The sequence below is a fragment of the Macaca mulatta genome, chromosome 4 (genome assembly GCF_049350105.2).
Source record: "Macaca mulatta isolate MMU2019108-1 chromosome 4, T2T-MMU8v2.0, whole genome shotgun sequence".
In the NCBI taxonomy this organism is placed as follows: Eukaryota; Metazoa; Chordata; class Mammalia; order Primates; family Cercopithecidae; genus Macaca; species Macaca mulatta.
The window spans coordinates 76,823,056-76,847,704 of record NC_133409.1 but is presented as its reverse complement, the minus strand read 5'-3'; the positions used below and the strand labels follow the sequence as shown (position 1 = coordinate 76,847,704).

Below are 24,649 nucleotides of genomic sequence, written 5' to 3'. Positions count from 1 at the left end.
CTGGCTCTGGAAGCCGGGCTGGGAGAAACACAAGATGAACAGAATCGGGGGCAGACGGGACAGCAGAGACCTTCGAGGACCAGCCAGACCCGCACATGGTGGAAGGCAAACAGCAAAGAGCAGAGTAGGAGAGCTCAGGCCCAGCACGGAGAGGCACCTGTCTCTAGAGGGGAGAAAGGAAGGCCCCCGAAAGGGAGGTGGCAGGATCTGGAGGGAGAGAAGGTTGGGAGGACAGGTATGGAGGCAGGAGGGAGCAGGTAGTGGGACAGGGCTGTGGGCAAGCTGGAGGAGGAGGCGCTGTCCTCCCGAGAACTGGCCCTTGGTGAGCTCCCCATGAGCACACGAGAGTGGGAATGGGAGTTAGCGAGAGTGGGAAAGGCCCAGTACGCTGGCCACAGTGCAGGCAATCTAGAAGTCATAGTCAAGATCCTCTGGGCCTAAACCCAGGGTGGACTGAAGAACTGGAGGTAGCCTTGGCTAACTGTTTCTCTCTGGTTTGAAACTAGGCCTCATAAAATTTAGAAACTAGGCCTCATATAGAAAAATTAACACCAGGTGGCTCTGGATAGGGTCCCACCCTGCCAATTCCGGGAAACAACCTCATGGGGTCCCACCCTGCCAATTCCGGGGGTCCCACCCTGCCTCGAAGTTCCCGGAATCAGCAACTCCAAAAAAAAAACCTCATAAGGTCCTGCTCTAACCAATTAGAACAAGACACCTTGCTCAGGCCATAGCTAGACCCAATTACCACGCGCCTAAAGCTTTGTTTGAATTTCGCGCCTTAAGCTGTGTTTGAACTTGTGTTTGCCTATATAAACAACCTGTAACAAGCACTCGGGGTCCCAGGGCCAACTTAGAGCTTGGGACCCTAGCGCGCTAGTAATAAATAACTCTCTGCTGTGAATCTCGTGTCGGTGATCCTTCGCGGCGACCCCTGCCCAGGAGGGAATCGACAGTTCGGTTCCAACAGGTTCTTCTGCAAAATGAAGAGGAAAGCCTCAAGCCTGCCAGTTCTAACTGAAAATCATATCCAGGCTCTGACCACGGTTCACTGGCTCACTGTTTCAGGTTCGGTTCCCTGTGGCATGGACTCCGAGCAGGGGATGTGCCTGCAGGGTCTGTACTGGGGAGAAAGATGGAGGGGGAGGATGAGGAGTTGAGCTGCCTGAGTGCATCCAGCGGTCCTGGCTTCTGAGGAGGGGTGACCTGGGCAGGGCACCCCAGCCAGGAGCAACACTCGCAGCACTGGGGGAACAGATGCTCTCTCCAGGACCTACAGTTTGAGGTCGTGGCAGGCACCCACTGTCTCCACCTGGTCTGGCATCTTTAGCTTGGATCTAGTCACCTTCCTTCTCCCCTGGCCTCACCGGTAGCCAGAATGGCCCTGCTGACACCGTCAGTCTGCACAGCTCACTCTGTGGAGGCTGAAGTCCAGGTGCTCCGTGGTCTGGCCGGTCTCCAGACCCATATGTGACTGCTCTCTGGGCCTTGTCCAGCCAGGCTTGCCACAGTCCTCATGCTGGTGCACCAGGTGAGCCCCCACACAGGGCTTCTGCGTGGGGGAGGCAGTTACTCCACATGCCCGACGCTGCTTCTCTTACCTCCTTCACGTCCATCAAAAAACGGCTCCTTAGTGAGGCCTTCCTGAGCCTCTCTATCTAAACTTCCTCCCCCCCATCCACTCCGTTATGGGCTGAATTTTGCCCCCCAAATCCATGCGTTGAACTCCTAACCCCCAGTACCTCAGAATGGGACTGCACTTAGAGGCGAGATCTTTAACTAGACGGTTAAGTGAAAAGGAGGTCTTTGGGGTGGGCCCTAATCCATCAGGACTGGGGTCCCTACACAAAGAGGAGATTTTGCCAGGTGCGGTGGTTCACGCCTGTAATCCAGCACTTTGAAAGGCCAAGACAGGAGGATCACTTGAGGCCAGGAGTTTGAGACCAGTCTGGACAACATAGTGAGACTCTACAAAAAATTAAAAGAAGAGTAGGCAGCCATGGTGGCATGCATCTGTAGCCCCAGCTACTCTGGAGGCTGAAGTAGGAGGATCACATGAGCCCAGGAGTTTGAGGTTACAGTGAGCTATGGTCACACCACTGGACTCCAGCCTGGGTGACAGAGCGAGACCCTGTCTCTTAAAACAAAAAACAAAGGCTGGGCGCAGTGGTTCACACCTGTAATCCTAGCACCTTGGGAGGCCAAGGAGGGTGGATCGCTTGAGCCTGGGAGCGCAAGACTAACCTGGGCAACATAGTGAAACCCCACCTCTACACAAAAATACAAAAAAATTAGCTGGGGCGGTAGTGCAGCTACTGTAATCCCAGCTACTTGGGAGGCTGAGGTAGGAGGACCACTTGAGCCCAGGAGTATGAGGCTGCAGTAAACTGAGACGATGCCACTGCACTCTGGCCTGGCTGACAGAGCAAGACCCTGTCTCAAACAAAACAAAACAAAACAAAACAAAACAAAATAAAATGAAAAATAAAAAGAAGGTGAAATTTGGACCCAGACAGGTGCCCACAGAGGGAAGCCCATGTGAGGACGGAGGGAGAAGAAAACCATATTGCACAAGCCAAGGAGAGAGGCCTCAGAAGAAAGCAACCCTGCCAGCACCTTGATCTTGGACTTCCAGCTTCCACAACTGAGAAAACAGATTTCTGCTCTTTCAGCCACCCAGTTATTGGTACTTTGTTCTGGCAGCCTGAGCAGATAAATTCACCCCCAACTTTTCATGTCTTTCCCTGTTTGATTTCTCTCCTTAGTGGTTATTAGTCTCTATTATAATAAATCGTTGACTTGTTGACCCTGTTGTCACCCAACTCTCCGACTGTCATGTAAGCTCCTGTGCAGGGTTTCTTCTGTTTTGCTTTGTTTAGCACTATTTGTTCACGGTGTATCCCTGGTGCCTAGAACAGTGCCTGGCACCTGCTAGGCAGCCAGGAGTCCTTGTGCAATGAGTAGGTGGATCTCCTTTCCACCATCTGATCTCTGTGGGAGGGGAGGATTCACAACTTTTTTGGGCTGTCTGTTGCAGAGATTCTTGTGCTGCTTGGTAGATTGATTGAATACATATTTACTAGGCACCTACTATATGGCAAGCATTGTTCCAGGTGCTGGGGATACAGAAGCAAAGAAAACAGACAAAAATCCCTGCCACGGAGAAATCAAACAAAGTACATCATGTGCTCATGGCAGTAGTGCCATGGAAGACAAATGAGTGGGGAAAACGGAGGTGCAGAACTCTAAATAGGGGGACAGCTGAGGCCTTACAGGGAAGTGGCATTTGAGTGAAAAATGAAACAAGTGAGGGGTGAGCCGTGAGGGCATCTGAGGACAGGGCAGGTCAGGCAAAAACCAGGAGGAGGGAGAGGAACCCCGGAGAGCAGGGGGCAGTGGTTGAAGAGGAGGCCAGAGAAGGAAGGGGGCCCAGGCTGTTGGCCACTATAATAACTTGGGCCTTTATGCTGAGTGACAGGGCAGAGAAGGAGACATGCTCAGATTTGTTTACACCAAGCATTCTAGCTGCTGAGTTGAAACTTGAGTGCAAGGGTGGAGGCAGGGAGACCAGGTGAGAGCAGGAAGGAGGCTGCTGCCGTGGCCGGGGGCAGTAGGACAAGGCTGATGGTGGTGGGATGGTGAGAAATGGTCGGATTCTGGCTAGATTTTTGAAGGGCGAGTCAGCAGGAATTGTTTTTATGGCAGATGTGGGATGTAAGGGAAAGACAGGGGTTTAGAAGATGGAGATTTTGGTCAGGGCAACTGGAAGGATGGCGTTGAATCAGCGGAGACGAGTTTGCATGTGGAGGAGCAGGTGGCTGGGGGTGGGGCGGGCAATTTGGGGCAGGCTGATTTTGAGATGCAGATTACATATTCAGTCGCAAGTGCTAAGTGGATGGTAGAGTATGCAAGCCTGGGGTCCAAGGGCGAGATCTGGACAGAGATGAAAATATGGAGGTCCATCAGTGTAAAAAATAAAATCAGATAAAACATTACAATTTTAGAAGTGTATTGTGCATACAAAACAATAATTTGCAAACTGGGTTGCAAATTGTTTGCAAACCAAACATGGTAGGAAGCTCCATTCACAACAGTTCTAGTACCATTTATAAAGCATTAGGAGCAAGCATTTGGATCTTTTTTATAATTGGCTATTATATGTTAATATTCTTTTTAAGGCAGTGGAGCTGTTTAAACTGACTTCTCCGTAGCTGATTGGTTTAATTTCATTGAATCATGCTGACAAGGTTGTAAAGCTTACGTTTTGTGTTTCTATGGTTAGAGCTAGCGTTTGGAGAAATCGGGATGACTTCAGTTTTAGTTATATGGTTATGAGTGATTGGCCTTGGGGTCCATCTGGACCATAGCCTCCTTTTCTCTTCCTTTAACATCAGCACACAGACAGCCTTGAGCCTGAGTGAGTTCACCAAGGGCTAAGTGCTGATCAGAAAGGGAGTTGGCCCGGGCCGGTGCCCTCGTGCGCTCTGATATGTGGGAGACGAAAAGGAACTGGCGCCGGCCACTGAGGAGAAGACCGGTGAAGGAGGATGATGACCAGCAGGATCCCAGTTTCCTGGATCCAAAGGAAGGAAGCATTTCAGGGAGCGGACAGTGGTCAGTGATGGCCAAGGCTGTGAGGGGTCCAGGAGGACGAGGTCTGGGAATTGTCCTTGGGATTTGGCAACATGGAGGTAGTTGCTGGCCCTATAAGAGCAGCCTTGAAGGATGGCTGGGAGTGCACCAGTGCTTTTTCACAGCCCATTTCTTCCTGCTTGACCACCTGTATATGCGAGGATCTAGTTATCAACTTGAGATCGTGAAAAGCACGCAGCCTGGCTGTGCACAGTGGCTCACACCTGTAATCCCGGCACTTTGGGAGGCTGAGGAGGGCAGATCGCCTGAGGGCAGGAGTTCGAGGCCAGCCTGGCCAACATGGTGAAACACTGTCTCTACTAAAAATACAAAAGTTAGCCAGGCATGGTGGTGGGTGCCTGTAATCCCAGCTACTTGGGAGGCTGAGGCAGGAGAATTGCTTGAACCCGGGAGGCGGAGGTTGTGGTGATTCAAGATTGTGCCACTGCACTCCAGCCTGGGTGAAAGAGTGAGAGTCTGTCTCAAAAGAAAAAAAAAAAAGAAAAAAGAAGAAAAGCACGCAGCCAACTTGGAGAGTGATTCTGATTGGCTCCTCCGTGGCTTCTCCCGGTGACCCCTGTAAAGGCCGCTCACACTCCTAGAATCCACTGCTCTCATTACACTTGCTCTTCTTGGTCTATCCTGAGTTTCCACACTTCTGAAATGTGGTGAACTCACCACACAGTTCCCTGAGGTCTGACTCATGCAGAACATAATGAAGGCGATAATTCGTATGATGTTCTGGGTTGATTTCAATTTTATGTAACTTTGCACTTTCCTTAAAGCAGATTCATTAAATGTACAACTAATTATGATTAAAATTTTATACCTTAATAAAAGTTTTCATCTGAATACATTCATAAACTAGAAAATATCCTTTTGTCAGACCACATGTTCCTTTTGGAGGCTCAGAAAAGTATGATCTCTGACTGGGAGCAGTGGCTCACACCTGTCATCCCAGCACTTTGGGAGGCTGAGGGGAGTAGATCACCTGAGGTCAGGAGTTCAAGACCAGCCTGGCCAACATGGTGAAACCTCGTTTCCACTAAAAATACAAAAATTAGCCAGGCGTGGTGGTGCACACCTGTAATCCCAGCTACTCAAGAGGCTGAGGCATGAGAATCACTTGAACCCAGGAGGCAGAGGTTGCAGTGAGCTGAGATCCTGCCACTGTACTTCAACTTGGGTGACAGAGTGAAACTCCATCTCAAAAAAAAAAAAAAAAGAAAAGAAAAATGCGATCTCCATAAGTATACCAGCAAAGGAAACTGACGCATCAGCAAATAACATTGATTCACTCTCTCTGTCTCTCTGGAGCTCTAAGATTTTAGCCCTAATTTTTGAATAAAACTTTGCAGTTTTCAAAGTACTTTTTAATATCAATATTACATTAGATATTAACAACACGTGAATCTTTAACGCAAAAAATCCCACTATTCTTAACTTCTTAATTCATTTATTCAACCAAACTTCAACCTGCAGTGAATTTATTTAGTAGCCTCCTTTAACTCTGAATCCTTAAAGTTACTGGAGATATTGCACAGCTTTGCAGGCTGGTGTCATTTTTTAAAGCAGTAATTATTTAATATTATCAGTTAGAGTTCATGTTTCCAATTATTTCATAAATGTCATAAATTTGTGTGAATCAGAACCGAAATAATGCTTACACAAAATAATTGACATGTCCTTTTTAATACATAGGTTCCCCTCTATTTCTTTTTTTTATCTCCTTGCAATTTAGTTGTTGAAAAAAATGGAGCTGTGTGTCCAGCCATCCTCCCCAACCTGGACTGCTGAGTGTGTCACTGTGGTGTTGTTTAGCAAGTTCCTTTCCCTGTGTTTCATCTGTAGCTCGGTGGCTGGATCTAGAAGCTTGATTAGATTCTGTTTCATGGGTGGCGGTGTGTTCCTCCACCAGGAAGCCCGTGTCTGATTTTCTCTTTGTGACATAGCAGCCATTAATCATCAATGCCTTAATCCTTGTGAAATGGTTATGTTCCAATTCTGTCATTCCTTCTTCATTCAGGAGCTAAAATTCTTCTAGAAATGGACAATTCTCATCTGCTACTTGTTTACCCAATGGTGACACAAACAAAAATAAACAAAGCGGGTAGAATAGGACTGTTTTCCTGTTTCCTGGTGTTCAGAATAATGAATTGTTTTCCTTTCTTTCTGAACTCAGAGTTGAAACATATTTGGTGTGTTTCAGTCCATCGCCATTACTATTCTGACTGACGCTCAAATGTTCCCTCTTTGGCCAGTGGGAGCCTCTTTGAGGTGGCTCCTGGGTCCTTTTGACATGACCCAATGGCCTTTGATGGTTTCCTTGCCTTCTGGTACAGCAGTATCAACCTCATCTTGTGCATTTTTTTCTCTAGACCTGAAATCAACCATTTTTACAAGAAGCCTTGATGCTTTTTGGTAGAAAAAGGAATTTCAAGCTCACAGTGGGTGAAATAACATCTACTCATTTTACCCCCATGATCTCAAAACGTAACTGCCTTTTCATCTCAGAACAGTTTTACCGCTAAGCTCGTTTCCTCTAGGATGATGATGCGAACATTTTCCTCTTTCCTCACAGATCCTATTTCCCTCTACCCCTGCATCTCAGCAATCTGTCTTGCCTCATACTTTCCTGAGAAATAGTCAGCCGAAAAGAACCGCCTCGTGATATTTTCCAGTGTGCCAACATTTTCCCATCATCTTCTTCCAAAGTCCCTGCTTCCTTCACCCCAGCCATTTGCTCTCTCTCCCTCTGCTGAGGATTGTGTCCTTTCCTTCATCCCAACGCCCACAGCACTCATCTCCCCCTCTCTCCTGGGTGGCTCATTCCTAGCAGGGTACAAATGCGCTCTAGTGGCTCCCACCAAAAAAGGAAGCCCTCCCCTCACCCCACAGCCCCTTAAACTCTTCCCACTAGACCTTTCTCACCGCTCATGCAGTGCTTTGGCTGTGTGCAGTGGCTCATGCCTGTAATCTCAGCCTTTTGGGAGGCCAAGGCAGGAGGATCACTTGAGGCGAGGAGTTCAAGACCAACCTGGATAACATGGCAAGACCCCATATCTACAAAAAATTTAAAAATTAGCCAGGTGTGGTGGTATGTGCCTGTAGTCCTGGCTACTCAGGAGGCTGAGACAGGAGGACTGCTTGAGCCCAGGAGTTTGAGACTGCAGTGAGCTAAAATCGTGCCATCGCAGTCCAGCTTGGGTAACAGAGCGAGACTCAATCTCTGAAAATAAACAATAATAAAATACAATAATAAAACAAGGATTGTTTTGTCAATGTCAAATGAAGCCAATCTGTAGGACTGTGGAATTTTCTTCCAGCACTGTTTAGGGGTGTTGGAATTGTTAAAAAAATTATGGGAGACATTGTTTTAGACTGAGCTCTGGCACTAGGTCCCAACAACCCAGACAAAACCAAAATGAAGTCACTAATGCTAAGTACCACAAATTCAAATGAAGCTTTAAGGAGGCCGCTAGATCCTAAACCAGACCAGTTTTTCCTGAAAACGGGAGATTCCAGAGTCTATCTGAGTCCATGTAATGAGGAGCTGCTCTCTGTTTAACCCTTACAAAATAGTAATGGAAAATGTTAACCAGTTTTTTTTTTTCCTATTCTGTTTCCTTGTTGTCATTTTATAAAACCTAGTTTTCTGCTATTGCCCAGTGAGAGCTTTTATTTTATTTTATTATTTTTTGAGACAGAGTTTCACTCTTTTCACCCAGGCTGGAGTGCAGTGGTGCCATCTCAACTCACTGCAACCTCCACCTCCCGGGTTCAAGTGATTCTCCTGCCTCAGCCTCCCTAGTAGCTGGGATTACAGGCGTGCGCCACCACACCCAGCTAATTTTTGTATTTTTAGTAGAGATGGGGTTTCACCATGTTGGCCAGGCTGGTCTCGAACTCCTGACCTCAGGTGATCTGCCAGCCCTGGCCTCCCAAAGTGCTGGCTTTACAGGCGTGAGCCACCGTGCCCGGCCTTGTTTTATTTTCTGTAAGGGAGGTTTCCCTGATTCATGAAACCTGAATAAGAGCCAATTAGATCTACATCTAAATTGGTTGTTATTTTGTCTTTTGACAGTTCTGGGGACTGCAAAGGGACCCAAAAGAGACAACTGACAACTCCCAAGACCCCTTAAGAAACACAGAAGAGGCCCTGCTGGCCCTGTTTGAGGTTTCCTGTCCTTATGCAGTCCAGAGGGGTATCAGTTCTTCTCAAATTAGGCTCTGCTCTTTTTGCACTGAGGCCCCCGATCTTTTTGGCTTTTGAATTAAGGATTAGTTTGTGACTTTGGAAAGGATCCCAAGGGTAGTTTGTGCTGTGACAGGGCACTTGTCCTCCGGGTTGCTGTGGCTGATGACTCACTGGCAAGAGCTGCAGCCTTAAAGGCAACTAGTAGTGTTTGCAGTAAGTGGTTATTCCTACAGGGGCCAAGAAGTCTGACTTTCAGAATCTGCAGGTATTTGTGTTTCTATCCTCTTCGTTTGTTTTTCCTGCATGCTTAGGTTGGGGGAAATCACTGGCTAAGTTGATCAAGAGTATCTCAGAGCCAAAGCCATAATTTGATTGGTGGGCACGGTTCAGGCACTTAAACACTATTGGAGCACTTACCAATAATACTCCTGCCAGGCGCAGTGGCTCATGCCTGTAATCCCAGCACTTTGGGAGATCGAGGCGGGCGGATCATCTGAGGTCAGGAGTTCAAAATCAGCCTGGTCAACATAGCGAAACCCCATCTCTACTAAAAATACAAAAATAAGCTGGTGTGGTGGTGCACGGCTGTAGTCCCAGCTACTCAGGAGGCTGAGGCAGGAGAATCACTTGAATGTGGGAGGTGGAGGTTACAGTGAGCCGAGATCATGCCACTGCACTCCAGCCTGGAGACACAGCGAGACTCTGTCTTGGGGAAAAAAAAAAAAAAGAATAAGACTCTTGTGAAAGGCTAAGCTGGTCATGGAATCGGCTAGTTGATGTCAGGTCACCCACCAGCTGCAAGAAAATGTTCGTGCAATGCAGTACACTGAGGAAGGATTGGACAAGCCAGAAGCGGGATCCTTAATTTCTGCCCATGCCTGCCTTTCCATGCTTAAGAATATGGCCCCGAATACCTAATGTAGATGACGGGTTGATGGGTGCAGCAAACCGCCATGGCAGGTGTATACCTATGTAACAAACCCGCACATTCTGCACATGAACCCCAGAACTTAAAGTATAATAACAGAAAAAAGGCTTTGAGAGAGTGCATTCACTCTCTTTTGCCCTTCTGCCATCTCAGGAGATAGTATTCCTCCCACCGCCCCCCTCGCCGCCCCCCCTCCCCCCAAAAAACAATATGGCCCCAGAAGCTGCAAATATTTACAAAATGGCAAAAGATATTTTCGAGTCACAGTGTAATCCCATTTTAGAATCACAGTATATTTTAGGATTACAATATAAAAAATCTTACTAAAAATATTTGAGAATTCCAGTGGCCGGGGAGGGAGAGCTTCAGCATAAATAGCTAGTGCACGTGGGCCTTAAAACCTGGATGACGGGCCGGGCGCGGTGGCTCAAGCCTGTAATCCCAGCACTTTGGGAGGCCGAGACGGGTGGATCACGAGGTCGGGAGATCGAGACCATCCTGGCTAACACAGTGAAACCCCGTCTCTACTAAAAAAATACAAAAAACTAGCCGGGCGAGGTGGCGGGCGCCTGTAGTCCCAGCTGCTCGGGAGGCTGAGGCAGGAGAATGGCGGGAACCCGGGAGGCGGAGCTTGCAGTGAGCTGAGATCCGGCCACTGCACTCCAGCCTGGGCGGCAGAGCGAGACTCCGTCTCAAAAAAAAAAAAAAAAAAAAAAAAAAACCTGGATGACGGGTTGACAGGTGCAGCAAACCACCACGGCACATGTAGACTCATGTAACAAACCTGCACATTCTGCACATGTATCCCAGAACTTGAAGTAAAACAAAATACAATTTTAAAAAAAAGAATTGCAGTGGCCATCTGCGGAACATTCTAGATGAACAAGACCATTTATCTAAGAAGTGCACTTGAAGCCCAAGCCTCCCAAATTAGGCAAAGAGAATGGGATTTTTATTTTAATTGGCATTTAGAAGCCTCAAAGAGACAACAGGACTCGTGAGCCTAGGCAGCCTAAGGCCAGGAAAAACAGGGGCTGCCCATCAGAGTGTGCAGACAGCTACCAGTCAAGAGGAAAGCAAGTCAGTCCCTTTCAAGTTCCCTGGTGTCGGTCATCAGCGAAGCAGCTGGGGTGCTTTGCCAACATCACCCCCACACTCCCCACCCCACACACCCCTGGAGGTGTTAGGAAGACCCGTGTGGCACAGGTGAGGACTGAGCTCACTCGGCTCAGCTCCCTGGGAAAGCCTGTCTGGGCGCTGCTGGGTGGGACAGGTGCTGGACAGCTGTGAATAGGAAGGGCTGGTTTGGAAGTTCATTATAAGTTATTAGTTTTTGTTAAAAAAAAAAAAAAAAGGCATGTGAGGCACTATCTGTCCATATCTACACACACAAGACTTGACTTACGGCCTTACGACTGGATATAGAGACTGATCTCTCAGAGGATTGTACCTGAGTCAGCCCAGGGACAGGGGCTTTCCAGACACAAATTATCTTCTCTGCCCCTGCTCTGAGTGTGCCGGGCAGCCACAGGCTACCATTCACGCAGTGCCACACTCTGCAAACTCCAGGCCCTGGGGTTGGAGAGTGCGGGGCCTCCCTCTGTCCAGGTCCCCGGGTTCCTGCACGTTCCTTCCTCCTGGTCTGTTGCTGAAAGTCAACAAGCCTGTTGGTTGGGTTGCTACAGAGACTGCAGGTGCCCGTGGGCTCTGGGGACCAGGGGAGCTTTATTCACTTCCGTGGCCAAGACCAAGCCCCCCACAGGTGTGCCAGCCTGTCGGCCGGGCCCCAGGCCCCAACCCAGCATCACAGCTGGAAAAACAACCCGAAGCACACCTGTCCCAGGTATATGGGAAAGAAGGGGGCTTTCACATGCCGAGAACAGCAAGGTCTGCCTGTCCTTAATAGAAACGTTGTTCAAATCAATTCCACATCCGAGGAGAACCTACTAGGGACAGGATGAGTTTTCAGGCTGGGGTCTGACTGTTCCATCGTTGTCAACTGAGGAGGCTCACCAGGGCCTCTGACAATGCAGCTCTGTCCCTGAATGCCCAGGCCCAGCACAGGAGCTGGGCCAACAGACAGACAGGGAAGAAGGGAGGGCACCGCTGCCGAGCGCCTCCTCCCCAGCATCCCCTCACAGAAGGAGGAACAGGATTCCCAGCATACCCTCGCTTCCAGGACTGGCAGGCCTCCTTCCTTTCTGTCCTTAATCTTCTCCAGAAATACCCCTTTTCTGATTGGCCTGCAGGATTCACACAGAGAGAAAATGCCATGACTGTTTTATAAAAAGGCCTGCACATTGTCACTCCAGAGAGTGGAGTAAAAAGTTACAGGGTGGAAAGGTTTGATGAAACATCCAGAAGACCTTTCTGGCAATTCTAGGTGTGCCCTGGAGAAAGGGAGTGCCTTGGGTGGGAGCAAGCTCGCCTGCCCTGGAGGGAGGAGACAGGCTGAGTGGTGACTGCGGCTGGAGCGGCTGAGAAAGGAGTCCTTTTACGATGTTTATGTATGTTTAAAAATGTTCAAAATAGAAATTAAAAATATTATTCCTATATTTTGCTTCATCATATAGTTTTGAAAAGTAAAGCAAAATTGCAAATGACTATATGGTAATTTCCTTTTAAGAAAAACCAATTTAGTTAAGTCTAAATGTATAGCCTGTAACATATTATAGCACTTCATGCTATCAGGAACAAAGTGTACTTTGGAATTAGGTGTACTTTAGAATGCTTTGGCTGGAAGTAACAGAAAACTCAACTCTCAAAGTCTTAAATAGGCGGGCGCGGTAGCTCACGCCTGTAATCCCAGCACTTTGGGAGGCCAAGGTGGGTGGATCACCTGATGTCAGGAGCTCGAGACCAGCCTGGCCAACACTGAAACCCCGTCTCTACTAAAAATACAAAAATTAGCTGGGTGTGGTGGCAGGCAACTGTAACCCCAGCTACTCAGGAACCTGAGGCAGGAGAATCGCTTGACCCTGGAAGTTGGAGGTTGCAGACTCTTTGTCTCAAAAAAACAAAAAAACAAACCAAAAAAAAAAAAAACCAAAAAAACCCCACCCTCCCCTCACCAAAAAAGTCTTAAATAAACAAGAAGTCTCAAGGTAGGCCACCCACAGCTGGGGTAGCACCTCATCAATGTCATCAAAGACCCAGGCAAGCTCGTTCTTTCTCTTCATCATACCTAGCATGTTGGCTTGTTGCCTCATGATCACAAAATAGTTGCTCCAGCTCCAGACATTACAGCAATATTCAAGGTAGAAAGAAGAGAGGAATTCACACCAATTGTATCTGCCCCTTTTATAAGAAAAAGGCAAAAGCTTCTCTCTCTGCAAGTCCGCAACAAATTTCTGCTTACGACCCTTTGGCCAGAACTGTGTCATGTGGCCCCCATTAGACACAATGGAAACTTTTGCAGCCTTTTCAGTTGAGATGGACAAGAGAGAAAGGGGTTAGGAATGAATGAGTTTGGGTCAGATGACCAACAATGTCCTCTATGTCTAGTGCAGCCAATATCTGATAATCAGTCTTGTTCTTTTAGTGTAAGGCTTAGCACTGCCTTAGAAACTTCGTTATAAATTCTTTCTCCAAATTTATGATAATAATACTATGATTCCTATTAAAATGTATTCCTATGAAAATATACCTCCTATTTTCATTTCTTCCATGTATTTCCTCTCCAGGACAATCATGGTGAAGTAAATAGGACAGGAGTTATTTCTGATTTATGCAGAACGCCGAAGTCCTGATAGGATTGCTATGAGGCACTGAGTCTCCAAACTGCTTGCCTAGTGGATTGTTGTTGTTGTTTTGTTTCATTTTCTTTTATTTATTATTTTTGTTTTTTATTTTTTGAGATGGAGTCTTGCTCTGTCACCCAGGCTGGAGTGCAATGGCACAATCTTGGCTCACTGCAACCTCTGCCTTTCGGGTTCAAGCCATTCTCTTGCCTCAGCCTCCCGCGTAGTTGAGACTACAGGTGTGCACCACCACACCCGGCTAATTTTTGTATTCTTAGTAGAGATAGGGTTTTGCCATGTTGTCCAGGCTGGTCTTGAACTGCTGACCTCAAGTGATCCTCCTGCCTCAGCCTCCCAAAGTACTGGGATTACCGGGATGAGCCACTGCACCCGGCCTCATTTTATTTTTGAGACAGGATCTCATTCTGTCACCCAGGCTGGAGTGCAGTGGTGTGAACAGGGCTCACTGCATCCTCAACCTCCTGTACTCAAACAATCCTCCCACCTCAGCCTCCCAAGTAGCTGCGACCACAGGTGCCTAACTTTTTATCTTTTGTAGAGATGAGATCTCACTTTATTGCCCAGGCTGGTCTCCAACTCCTGGACTCAAGTGATCCTCCTACCTCAGCCTCTGAAAGTGCTGGGATTACAGGTGTGAGACACCGCACCCCATCTCACCCATTGTTTTTACTGGTGGTCACACTGCCTCTCTGGTTTCATATTTTATCTCTTTGAGATCACTCATTTGTCTACTGCATTGCTGTCTAATTCAGCAGAGTTAAGAGGTTGTCTTCATTTGCTGACGAATGCACAGATCGCTGTTCCTTTCACCATAGCTCTAGAAACAGAGCAACTTAACCACCACACCATGGATAGATTTCTACAGCAAATGTGGAAAAAAGGGGGAGTGAAATAGAAAGCCAATAGCAATGAAAGAATATTGCAGCACTTTTGCAGATCAAGCTATGTGACTATTTTAACCACAAAACTGAACACGAATCCACGTAAGACATAAAAAAAATGAGAGCAAAAAAAAGGATCTGCTGCAATTTCGTGTGCACGATAAAGAGGAAAATGGAGCTCTGTCCGAGGTCAGCCGCCTCCCTTCCGCCTTTGGAGTCCTCACTTCTGTAGCACCTTAAAAAGGTATTCTGCCTAATCTTCACCCAGGGCATGGCTTTTGTACTATAAAAATGCATCCATGGTGTATGTTTTTAAGTAAATTGATACATTCGGACTCAGTGGGCCGAGCGCGATGGCTCACGCCTGTAATCCCAGCACTTTGGGAGGCTGAGGTGAGTGCATCATTTGAAGTCAGGAGTTCAAGACCCAGTCTGGCCAACATGGTGAAACCCCGCCTCTATTAAAAATACAAAAATTAGCCAGTAGTCCCAGCTACTTGTAGACTGAGGCAGGAGAATGGCTTGAGTCTGGGAGGTGGAGGTTTCAGTGAGCTGAGATGGCACCACTGCACTCCAGCCTGGGCTACAGAGTAAGACTCTGTCTCTCAAAAAAAGAAAAAAAAAAAAGACTCGGTGTGTGAGCGGGAAGACTCCAGGCCTGGCCCTGTTTCAGGAGCTGCAGCTGTTTTCAAGGCCGACTCGCTTCCTGCCTGAGCGATGCCCAGTGGCCCACTGCTGGCCTGCGTGGTTTTATTTAGACAATAACGTTGACCAGACAGCCAGACTTTTCCCACTCTCTTTACATCCGGAAGGGTTTGCTCATAATTAGTTAAATCAGCTTTCTCTGCCTCTCAGTGCCAAGATGTTTATAGAAATCTCACTACTTCTGCTGTTGGCTATACTTTTCATTCTCTGCCACCACAACCTTCCCCATTGTTTCTAAAACCCGTCATCCAAAAACCCAAAGCTCCTCCCTGAGCCAAACGGGGCAATTGGCTTTGAAAGGGAACACACCTGTTCAACACAAAGACTTTCTCTCCTTTCTCCTCGAGGCTCAGTTACTTGCCATCTCTCCCCTTCTTGAGCACCAAAGGGTGAGCAAAGATCTTGGATTGGCTGTTGCTTGCTAGAGCTGTTCTGCGCCAGAAAGATCCTCCGGGCACCCTTCACAGTGATGGCTTGGGTTCAATACTGTCTTGCTCAGACAGCTGACCTGCTAATCAGCCCGCACCTTTGAGGGCTAAGGGGAAACTGACCTCCCCTGACCTGTGAAATTATCCCTCCCTGCCTCTCCATGACACGCTTCTTCAGTGCGTGTGTGTCAGAAAAAGGAGAGGAGGAGAAGTGGTTCCAAGAAAAATAACAGGATGTGGTTGATGAAATATGAAATGAAAGTCTGGTATGGTATGGAAACTGACTTTGTCTTTCTTTTTTTTAGACAGAGTCTCACTCTCGCGCCCAGGCTGGAGTGCAGTGGTGCGATCTCGGTACACTCCAACCTCCGCCTCCCAGGTTCAAGTGATTCTCCTGCCTCAGTCTCCCATGTAGCTGGGATTACAGGCACACGCCACCATGCCCGCCTTTTTTTCGTATTTTTAATAGAGACGGGGTTTCACCATGTTGGCAGGCTGGTCTCAAACTCCTGACCTCAAGTGATCCACTCACTTCGGCCTCCCAGAGTGCTGGGATTACAGGCATGAGCCACTGCACCGGGCCTGACTGTGTTTTTAAGGCAGTGGCTCCTAACCTTTATTGAGTCACCCAGATCTTTAAGAATCTGATGACAGGTACAAATCCTTTCCCCAGAAAAAAATGTAAAATATGCACTTGAATGATTTGCCTAAAGTCTTACATGGTTCATTGGTACCCCTTCCCCCAACCCCCCAGAATTTTCTAGACCACAGGTGACAAATTCCTATTTTAAGGCCAGGTGTGATGGATCACACCTGTAATCCCAGCACTTTGGGAGGCTGAGGTGTGTGGATTGCTTAAGCCCAGGAATTTGAGACCCGCCTGGGTAACATGGCGAAACCCTGTCTCTACAAAAAATACAAACATTAGCTGGGCGTGGTGGGGTGCGCCTGTAATCCCAGCTACTCAGGGGTCTGACGCGAGAGGGTCCGTGAGCCTGGGAGGTCAAGGCTTTAGTGAGCCACTGCACTCCAGACTGGGTGACAAAGTGAGACCCCATCTAAAAAAAAAAAAAGAAAGAAAAAAAGATTCCTATTTTAGAAACTATTACAAGTACCCCCTAAAGGTGGTTGGAATATAAATCTTAACTACAAAGAAATTCCCAATGACATTAGGTAAATGCAGAGTTAATATCACGCAAAAGAAGAGGATTAGGAGCTGGGAGCTCCTCAAAGAAAAATTTTAATTCACCAGTGGTCAATTCTTCTCCTGTTGTGGCTATATACCTCCCATTTATGCTAATGAATTTGCTACCCTCTGTGTAGATGTGTGGCAAGGGAAGAATAATCTCTTCTCAGTTGCAACCAATTGATCCATCTGGAAGTGATTTAAACATCAAAAAAATCATTCAATCTCACAAAAATCATTTGTTTGCATTTGCAAATTCATGTTTTGTTTTGCTTCCTCTTCCTCTGCATTTTAGAGTGGATGAATAGTTTTCTATATGGCACATTTTCAAATACTCCTTCTTCGTTACACCAATACATTTTTAGACGTGTTTAGGGGCAGAGTGAGCACACACTCTGGCTCAAAAAAGAAAGAGAGACAAGACCAGTCACGACAGGCAGGAATAGTTCCTGCTGCATAACACACAAATACAAATCTCAATGGCTCAACATAGTAGGAGCTGATTTCTTGCTTGAGCACATTCTGCTACAGATCTGAGTGGCAATCCAGGCCATCTCTCCTCTGTGTGCTGGCTCTGCCTTCTAAGCTGCTGCAACTCTTCAGCCCCTTTGTGCCAATGCTTAGTCCCATCATCACCATGGGAAGTGGGAGGGCAGCTGGAGGGATGAACATCGCAATGACATGCTTCCACCTGGAACCATACACATCTCCCCAGCTATGTTTCTTTGGGCCAAAGTGAATCACATAGTGATGTCTAGTTTTACAGAGACAGGAAAGCATGAGCCATGGAAGGGGTTCAGAAAAGCTGACAACCAAAGGATAGAAAAGCTGTAAGATCTACTACAGAGACTGCTGACCCATGCTTGGGAATTAGAACAAATTTTGAGAAATGTCTGTTAAGATGTTCTCTATGAATGGGAAAACTACCCTTGCCCTAGATTTTAAAAATAAATCAGGCTGGGCGCTGGTTCACACCTGTAATCCCAGTCCTTTAGGAGGCTGAGGCAGGCAGATCACTGGAGGTCAGGAGTTTGAGACCAGCCTGGCCAACATGGTGAAACCCCATCTCTACTAAAAATACAAAAGTTAGCTGAGTGTGGTGGCGCACTCTTATAATACCAGCTACTCAGGAGGCTGAGGTAGAAGAATTGCTTAAAGTTGGAAGGTGGAGTTTGCAGTGAGCCAGGATCACACCACTGCATTCCAACCTGGGCGACAGAGCAAGACTCTGTCTCAAAAACAAAATAAATAAAGTAAAAATAAATCATGAGTTTTCTACTTCCGGCCATGATGGCATAACAGAGGGCAGTTTACACCTTCACTCATCCTTAGATAAAGAGAAAGCAAGACCCAATATATGAAAAATATATTCAGACACTAGATGTCAGGCAGTGCAAGACTTTGATCACTGGAGAAAAGAAACAAACAACGTGAGACCTATGAGGGCTCTGCATTACTGTCTGAGGCAGTTCTTAAGCCCAGGAAAGGGAGGGGAAACCAAAGGGATCTCAGTGGTCTCACTGAATGGAGGAGACTGATCAGAATTTGGGGAGGCCAAGGTGGCTAGAGTTTGAAGGGCAAAGTGTATGAGTGAAGGGAACTACAGAGAAACAGAGAGAGAGAGGGAGACAGAGACAGACAGAAACAGACCAAGAGACACAGTCCATTCAGACTGTTATAACAAAAATACCATAAACTATGTGGCTTATAAACAATAAACATTTATTTCTCATAGTTCTGGAGGATGGGGAGTCCAAGATCAAGGTACCAGCAGATTCAGTGTCTAGGGAGGTTGCATTCTTTATAGATGGCAACTGTGTGCTGCATCCTCACATGGTGGAAGAAGCAGACAAGCTCCCTTGGGCCTCTTTTATAAGGGCACTAATCCCATTCATGACCTAATCACCTCCCAAAGGCCCCACCTCTTAATACTATCACCTTAGGAATTAAGATTTCAGTGTATGATTTGGGCAGGACATGGACATTCAGACCATAGCAGAGGGTGTATGAGTGTGTGTGTGTCTATGTCTGTGTGTCTGTGTCTGTGTCTGGTGTGTCTATGTTTCAGAGAGAAAGAGAGAAATTGCTTGTTTTGGAGGTCTGCTGAAGAGTCCCCTGGAGAGACTTTGCTGAACATTGCATGCATTCATGTGAGAAAACTATGTGAGGATAGTGATCATAACCACCAAAACTCCACAGGCAGGCCAGACAATTCCTGGGACTCACAGGGCTGGAAATAGATCATGTAATCGCCAGCCAGAGTGTGAAGATATCTTAATACAGGGCATCTGGCAGGATCCACTTGGTAGAAGACAAAATCAGTTCTACTCAAAGAGACTGCTCTGATCCCACTCTATAAAATTTAAAAGCAAACCTTGAAAGGATCAAACTGATTTCAAGTTACTGAACTACATGCCAGAAAAAAAAAGCTGAACACTATTTAAAAGAATACAACAAAATCCAGCACCCAACAATGTAAAATTTTACAATGCCAACATCTAATCAAAAACTATCAGGCAAGCAAAGAAACAGGAAAATATGAACATCACCAAGAGAAATATCAATCAACAGAAAAGACCCAGAAATAAAATACATGATGGTATTAACAGATAAAGACTTTAAAGCAACTATTACAAATATATTCCATATATTCATGAAGGTAGGGAAAAATAGAAACATAAATGAGGAGAGAAATTAATAATATAAGAAAGATTCAAATGGAATTTACTAGAGATAAAAATATAATATCTGGAATAAAAAATACATGATGTGGGATTAACAGCAGAAAGATGCTGCAGAAGAAAACATCAGTGAGCTCAAAGACATAGCAATAGCAACTGTCCAAAAATGAAACACATTGACAAAACAAATTAACAGAGAATCCAGTGATCTGTGGACAAGATCAAGTGGTTTAACATGTGTATCTCTGCAGCTTCAGAAATAAAGGAGGGAGACAGAATATTTGAAGAAATAGGGCCAACATTTTTTCACATTTAATGAAAACTTCATAGCCATAGATCCAAGAACTTTAATCAAACCAAAGCAGAAGGAGCACGGAGAAAACTGTATTAAGGCACATCATAATCAAACTGCTGGAAACTAGTGACAAAGAGAAAATCTTAAAAGCAGGTCAGGGAAGGCTGGATGCAGTGGCTTGCGCCTGTAATCCCAGCACTTTGGGAGGCCAAGGCAGACGGATCATGAGGTCAGGAGATCGTAGACCATCCTGGATAACATGGTGAAACCCCGTCTCTACTAAAAATACAAAAAAATTAGCCAGGTGTGGTGGCGGGTGCCTGTAGTCCCAGTTACTTGGGAGGCTGACGCAGGAGAATGGCATGAACCTGGGAGGCGGAGCTTGCAGTGAGCAGAGATCACGCCACTGCACTCCAGCCTGGGCGACAGAGCGAGACTCCATCTCAAAAAAAAAAAAAAAAAGTAGGTCAGGGAAAAAAACCCATTGTGTACAAAAGAGCAAGGTAAGAGTGATGGCAGATTTGTCATTCATCAGAAACTATGCAAGCCAGGAGACAATAGAGTGACATCCTTAAAGTACTGAAAGGAGGCCAGGTGCAGAGGCTCACATCTGTAATCCTAGCAATTTGGGAGGCCGAGGCAGGAGGCTCAGGAGTTTGAGACCAGCCTAGGCAACATAGCAAGACCTCTTGTCTGCTAAAAATAATAATAAAAAAAATGAGCCAGGTGTGGTGGCATAGGCCTGTGGTCCCAGCTACTTGGGAGGCTGAGGTGACAGAATTACTTGAGCCCGGGAGCTTGAGGGTGCAGTGAGCCATGATTGCACCACTGCACTCCAGCCTGGGTGCCAGAGCCAGACCCTGTCTCAAAAAAAGTACTGAAAAGAAAAAGAAAGCAATCAATCCAGAATTCTATCCTGCATAAAATTTCTTTCAAAATCAGCTTTTCAGACAAACAAAAGCTGAGAGAATTAATTAACTAGGGAAACTACACTCCAAGAAATGTTACAGGACACTCCTCAGGTACAAGGAAAATGGCACTAGATGGAAATGTGGATGTACACAAGGATTCAAAATGATAAATGCATCAGTAAATGTAAAATACTTTTTTGTAATTGAAAATACTCTTTAAAAGATAATTAACTGTTTAAAGCAAAAATATTAACAGTGTCTTTTTGAGTTTACAATATATGTAGAATAAAATATATGACAACAATGAGGTACAAAAGGGGAAAATGGAAGTAACATATTGTAAGGTTCATATGCTGTGTATGAGGTGGCACAAGGCACAATATTATTTAAAAATAGACTCTGATAAGTTAAATACATATAGCAAAGAGGAAAAAGGGAGGTCTTATTGGAGGTAAAATAAAATCATAAAAAGTACTCAATTCAAAAGAGGGGAAAAAAAGGAATGAAGAACAGATTGAACAAATAAAAGACCAATGGCAAGATAATGGATTTAAACCCAGCCATGTTGATAATCACATTAAATATGAACTGTCTAACAATAATTGGGTGCTTTATGACTCCAGTTCAGGAACAAACAAATATAAATACATTGTATACAGGAAGGAAACAGTGAGGACTTTACTCTCTATAATGGAAATGACTGTAACAGTGAAATGCTTCCATCCAGAGGCACAGCTTTAAGAGCCCCTCAAAGCTTTAAGCCATGGCTGCTGCTTCGTCTCTTCAGCTCTTTTTTATTAATTTTTTTTTATGTTTTAGAGATAGGGTCTCACTCTGCTACCCAGCCTGGAGTGTACTGGTATAATCATAGCTCACTGCAGCCTTGAACCCCTAAGCTTGAGCCATTCCCCTGCCTCAGCCTCCCAAGTAGCTGGGACTGCAGGCATGTGCCACCATGCCTAGTGAAGTTTTAAATTTTTTTTGTAGAGTCAGAATCTTGCTGTGTTGCCCAGGCTGGTCTCAAGCTCCTGGCCTCAAGTGATACTCCCGCTTCGGCTTCCCAAAGCACTGGGATTACAGGCATCAGCCACCTTGCCTGACCTCTTCAGGCCCCTTGATTCAAGAAAGTAGAAGGCAAGGAGGGGAGTCACCATCCTGTTGGAAAACTGACCAGTTGTCAGGAGGCTGTCGTTTGTAGGGCTGCTTTTCCAAAACAGAGGCAGGGAAGAATACGCTTGGTCTCTGGGTGCTCACGTACTCCATTTGGATAGCACATAGATAAGTGCACGCATGCTTGAGAGGGGGCACGAGGAGGCAACCTGTGTCAGGAGGTTCAGTTGAATTACTAAATTAGAGTGGTACAGGTCGGGTGTGGTGGCTCACACCTGAGTCTTAGCACTTTGGGAGGCTGAAGCGGGCAGATCACCTGAGGTGAGAAGTTTGAGAACAATCTGGCCAACATGATGAAACCCTGTCTCTACTAAAAATACAAAAATTAGCCAGGTGTGGTGGTGGGCCCCTATAATCCCAGCTGCTTGGGAGGCTGAGGCAGGAGAATTGCTTGAATTACTTGAAGGCAGAGGTTGCAGTGAGCCAAGATCGTGCCATTATGTTCCAGCCTGAGTGACAGAGGGAGACTTGGTCTCAGAAAAAAAAAAAAAAAAAAATTAGAGCAGTACAATAGCACTGTTGTACAATTGCAATACTATCCTCCACATGTGTGTGGCAGGGCAGGAACTCTGCAATGTAAAAATCACATTTTTTCCCTTTGGAATTCACAAGTAATCTGTGGGCTCATACGATGGCACCTTGAAATAATGAACTTTTTCTCTAATTGTTTAGGCATCAATTAATGACTCTTGCAGAAACAGATTCCACTGGTGGTTGCAAATGGTCTTTTAAAAGTTATTTTTCTTTTTTGAGACAGAGTCTCGCTCTGTTCCCCAGACTGGAGTGCAGTGGCGCAATCTTGGTTCACTGCAACCTCCGCCTCCTGGGTTCAGCCAATTCTCCCTGCTTCAGCCTCCCAAGTAGCTGGGATTGCAGGTGTGTGCCACCACATCCGGCTAATTTTTGTATTTTTAGTAGAGACAGGGTTTTGCCATGTTGGCCAGGCTGGTCTTGAACTCCTGACCTCAGGTGATCTGCCCGCTTCGGCCTCCCAGAGTGCTGGGAATGCAGGTGTGAGCCACCACGCCTGGCTGTCTTTAAAAAATTCTATCATTTTTATACATCTACAAGCAGAAAATTGGTACATGAGGCACTTTCCTTCTTTGTCCAAGATAAATTGATGGTCTTCCTAAAAAGGCCAGAGAAATGCTTAGTTCTTTTCCTTTACTTACTATATCTGGATATCTACTCTTCTTCAGAGTGCAGGGGCGAGTGCAGAAAGCCCCTCCCAGCGGTGGGGCCCTCTCGGCATCACAGAGAACGGCAGGAGCTTGGGCCCAGGCAGGGACTCCTGGCTTCTGCTGGGGGCAGCACCTCTCTAGTGCAGCCTCCCTGGGACTGCCTCCCATGTGTCCCCCTAGGTGGCTCGGACAGTCACAGGTAAGGGCAGGACAGAGTGTGTCCTCAGACTTCCCGCATTCATCCCTCTCTCAATCCTGAGGTTCGAAAGTGCGAACCAGGCGTTGCCACCAGGTGTGTTCTCTCGGCTGCTCCCAGGCTCTTGTCTAGCAGGAAAGAAAGGAGGGCTTCTGAGTGGAGGTGGCCCAGGGTGAGTTCCTACAGAGCCCTCCTTTTCTCAGAGGCGGCAGCCAGCGCTCACTGATGCCCACAGCAGGTGACAAGCCGAGTGAGGGCGCCAGCTCTCCTATCATCATCGTCACTGTTTCCATAAACGGGGAGGTTGAAGTCCAGGAGCCGCCGCGCCCCTGCTCCGAGGCACCCGAGCACCTGATCAATTCCAAGCCTGAGTAAATAGTTCTGATTCTCTTCGCCTTGACCAACTCTGATCCTTCACGCAATGATAAGCCTCTGGATAGTGAGGGAGTTCTGAAAGCTTCCTACTTCCCCCAAGGAGGTATTTGTTAGGCTGCAGAAAAGGAAACCGGTTCTTTCCAGGTTTTTAAAACGTTCTTCCCGGCTCTTTGGCGTGTGAATTCCTGTGACCGCCCCAGCTACGCGCTCAGCAGTTATTGCTTGGACGGTAAAGCCAGTATCATGTGATATACTTTGCCTGGAAAATTACCGTGAGGCATGTGACAGACCCAAAGAATGAGGACCGCACCTTGTTGTTAATAAAGTCAGGTCCTGGCGCTGGAGGCTGAGCCTTCCGAGGGCTTACAGCTGGGCGCCCGCCCGCTCCACTTCCTTTTCTGGAGGGAGCTGCGTGATCACCGGCTTCTCACGCTCTGTTTGCCTAATTTAGATTACTTTTAAAATGAATTCTGTCCTCTGAGCAGCTACCAGTATATTTTGGGGGGTCAGATATGAGTAGTGGTTTTCTACTTTGTTGTTTAGCCGTCAGACAGAAATAATGACTGAGCGCACGGGTAAAGGGAGGGTAATAGTAGAAGGTGCTCCTAGAATCATATGCAGGAAATGAGCTCTGCTGACGTGATCTCACTCACCAGGCCCTTCCTTAGACAAAGAGGGAAACAATGTCAGGTTAAATTCAATCCACTCCATCTAACAAGGGCCAGTGATGACTGCACTGATTGGTCTGGGCCTCAAGGAGATGCCATGTCTTAGCCTGAGAAGGACCACAGTTAGCTGAAGTGACATGCCACCAGGTGGGACACAGCAGGCTGGGTTCAGAGAACGGAAGGAGCCCAGGGTGTCAGGAGAGATGCCACCTGCCTGTGCTCCACGTTAATCCTGGCTTTGGGCCAGACATGGTGGCTCACACCTGTAATCCCAGCACTTTGGGAGGTCGAGGCAGGAGGACTACTTGAGGCCAGGAGTTCAAGACCCGCCTGGCCAACATGGTGAGACCCCATGTCTACAAAAAAATTGGAAAAATAAGCCAGGCATGGTGGCAGGTGCCTGTAGCCCCACCTTCTTGGGGAGGCTGAGGTGGGAGAATCAGTTGAGGGAGG

At 46.7% G+C, this 24,649-nt stretch overlaps 1 long non-coding RNA gene across 3 annotated transcripts; it reads right to left on the bottom strand.

Moving 5' to 3' along the window:
* Positions 1-3,542: 3,542 nt before the first annotated feature.
* On the bottom strand, positions 3,543-23,998 carry LOC144340306 (uncharacterized). 3 transcript variants are annotated; one of them, XR_013416269.1, is made up of 3 exons: positions 22,949-23,998; positions 15,415-21,925; positions 3,543-9,536 (listed from the first exon to the last, which is right to left on the bottom strand). It is a non-coding gene; the product is annotated as an uncharacterized LOC144340306 (long non-coding RNA). The 3 variants fall into 3 exon arrangements; XR_013416271.1 differs by lacking the exon at positions 15,415-21,925 and having other exon boundaries at positions 3,562-7,861; positions 9,248-9,536; positions 22,949-23,992; XR_013416270.1 differs by lacking the exon at positions 15,415-21,925 and having other exon boundaries at positions 3,563-7,012; positions 9,248-9,536; positions 22,949-23,990.
* Between the last annotated feature and the right edge of the window lie 651 nt (positions 23,999-24,649).